The following is a 3,016-nucleotide window of genomic DNA, read 5'->3' on the forward strand; positions in this document are numbered from 1 at the left end:
CGTCGTTGGGCCCAGACGTTGCGGGGCCCTCTTGCCCGCGCGGGGCCCTCTTGCCCGCGCGGGGCCGGGGCGGGACCGGAGGCTGCCGGTGCCGGTGCAGGGGGCGGCACTGACCGGCGGGGCGGGAAGGGGAGGGGAGGGGAGGGGAGGGGAGGGGAGGGGAGGGGAGGGGAGGGGAGGGGAGGGGAGGGGAGGGGAGGGGAGCGGAGCGGAGCGGAGCGGAGCCGCTGCCGGGCGGAACCTCCCCGCTGGCGGCGCCTGTTGCGCACCGGAGCGGCACGGGGTTCCGGTCAGCCGGCCCCATTTCCCAGCAGGCCCTGCGACGCGCCCTTCTTTTCCGCTGCAGCAGAGGTGGCGGTGGTGGGTGTTGCTCCGCGTAATCCGGCTCCATCTGCGCTTTGGGGGCGGCGGCGGGCGGTTCGCCGGGTCGAGCCCCGGCTGGCCTCACCTGGCTGGGAGGGGGCGAGGCCGAGCCAGGGGCTGCCGTGGGCCGGGGTGGCGAGAGGCTGGGGGTCGGTGCCGCGGCCGGTCGTGGCGGAAGAGCCGGGCCGCGCCTCGCCAGCCCTCCCCGGCTGAGGGGTGTCTCTTTCTCCCACAGGTGCAGCCATGGCCAAGTCCAAGAACCACACCACGCACAACCAGTGTAAGCCGTGCCCCGCGTCCCGCGCCGCGGGGCTGGGGCGGCTGGCGGCGCCGGCGAGGGGGCGGGAGGGAGGGGCGGTGTCGCTGGCGGCTGCTTTGGCCGGCTCGGTTGTGCAGCCCGGTCTTCCTGGTTCTTTCGCAGCGAGGTCAGCTCAGGAGGGAAGGAGGGAGCGGTGCGGAAAGGGGAGGGGTGCGTCTCACCGAAAGAGAGCTCTGCGTTGAGCTGCTTGGGCTTGATACAAAAATAACGCGTAACCGGGAAAAACGCAAGTTTCATCTTTGAACTAAGCACGTTACTGAATGGCATTCAGTCTGTGGTGCTTTGCTGTCCTGAGATGACCACAGTGATAAATTATTCTTGTCTGGGGCTTTTCATCAATGCTGTAAGTCAGCAGAGTTCAGGAGTAGGTTCTGCTTGGTCTTGCACAGTGAACAATGGTGCCTTTTAACACTAAACGCAAGGGCTTGAACTTTTTAATGGCTGAGGCCTTTTCTTGTGCTCGTGGTGTTGACATTGGTATATTACTCATTAATGAGGAGCCTGAAATCCTTGGGTTGGAACCTCGCAAGGTGCGGAGAGCACAGCGTGCAGAGGGGTGAGAGTAGAGATGCGTTATTAATTTGTGTTTAGTTTGCCTAGGAAGGGTTAGAAAATTTTCTGTTCCACGTCACTTTTAGAGGGTCAGCTGGACTTAAAGGCAGGCTATTGCAGCTATTCAATAATGGGGAAAATGGTAATTTAAACTGTTTTCTGGTCTTCCACATAGCCCGTAAGTGGCACAGAAATGGCATCAAGAAACCCAGATCCCATAGATACGAATCTCTCAAAGGGGTGAGTATTTCTACTGAAGTTTCCAGGCTGTTAATCCATTGAGGCTTGGCCATGAAAAAATGCAGTACTTACATTATTTTGACTGACATGGTTTTTTGCAGACAGGGGCTTGTGTTTCAGATGGTCAGAACCACAGTGGGTTTCTGTTTTATCTTTTGCTTACCTTAGGTACAGCTGCGGTATTTCTAACCCACATGAAATCTGCCCTTGCATGTCTGTAAAACTGCTTTTCAGTTGTGCACCAACTTTGTCTGTCCTGCTCGGGTGGGTGTCACTAAGTGCTGCTTCCAGTGAAACAAACCTGTCAGCTGGATAGCTCTTCTCCCGTTTGAGTCCTGCTGTCTCTCCTACTTCTTTGTACCCTTCAATATTATTTTGCTGTTACTAGTAAAGTAATAGTAATTTACTCATATTAAAATAATAATAATTTACTATCATTGTACTAGTCCAGACAATTAGACTTGGAAGATGAGAGAAATTGGGGTTTCTGGACAATACATTATGAAAAATGACAGCATTTTGCTTTTTCTGGGATTAGACGAGTGATACAACAGGATCTTTTTCCACACTTGAAAATGAAAACAGGACATTTTTGCTTTGGGGAGGGTTGTGATTCTGTTTGCCTGTGGATGTGATTATCCGCTTTTTGGATGTGACGCAAAAGCTTGTCTTCTGCATAGCTCAGTGAGGGTCCAGTCCTGCTCCCTCCTGCCGATAGTCCAGCAGTCTGAGTGTCTCCGTGCACCAAGTGCATGTCAGTTAAGATGGCACAATCCTGATGTTCGTGTGTGCCAGTTAAAATGCTGCTTACAGTAAAACAGCAAAAGGTTCTTGGTGGGATGGTAGCTGATAGTTTTGAGAATTGGTCCTGGCTGTGACAGGATGCATTAGCCAGCTGTATGCTGACAAAAGCTGCACAGCTACTCTTGGCTGTGCTGGTACTTTTTTCCTTTAGTGTAAAAGGAGAGGCCTGAGGAAGTGGCATCGGGCTTTGCCCAAGGATTACATGTATATGTGCTCGCCTGCCAAGGTTGGTTTGTGGTACTTCAGATCCAGAATGTATCATGACATGGAAATGAAATTTGTCTTGTTTGCAGCTTTACTCAGCTTTTCCTGCTCATTCTGTGTGTTTGTTGATGGAGTTTGGGGTTTGTTTGTTTGTTGATGGAAATTAAGGAAAACAGCTATTAAAGGGTGGTTACAGATGGCTAAAATAATTTTGTTGATATAATAAATCAGAAAAATCTGAATTAATCACAGCCAGCATTTGCGAATAATTGGAACAATCTGGAGATCAGTATGTTTTTATCTATGTCCCTTCTACAACATAGGTTGTTTTTTTCTTTACAGGTTGATCCCAAGTTTCTGAGGAACATGAGGTTTGCAAAGAAACACAACAAAAAGGGGCTGAAGAAGATGCAGGCCAACAATGCCAAGCAGGCTGCTCAGCAGAAAAAGGACTGACATGGTTTAAGACAACCAGTTTTCCTAGTGGCATGCGTATTTCGGCTGTTTTGTAAAAATAAAATTGGACGTAACAAA

General features: G+C 51.4%; 1 long non-coding RNA gene across 1 annotated transcript; it reads left to right on the forward strand.

Annotated features, from left to right (window-relative positions):
• Positions 1–299: 299 nt before the first annotated feature.
• Positions 300–3,016, forward strand: LOC104346693 (uncharacterized). The gene is made up of 4 exons (XR_015183778.1): positions 300–360; positions 599–643; positions 1,410–1,474; positions 2,825–3,016. It is a non-coding gene; the product is annotated as an uncharacterized LOC104346693 (long non-coding RNA).

This window comes from Leptosomus discolor, chromosome 9 (assembly GCF_034619465.1).
Source record: "Leptosomus discolor isolate bLepDis1 chromosome 9, bLepDis1.hap2, whole genome shotgun sequence".
Taxonomy (NCBI): domain Eukaryota; kingdom Metazoa; phylum Chordata; class Aves; order Leptosomiformes; family Leptosomidae; genus Leptosomus; species Leptosomus discolor.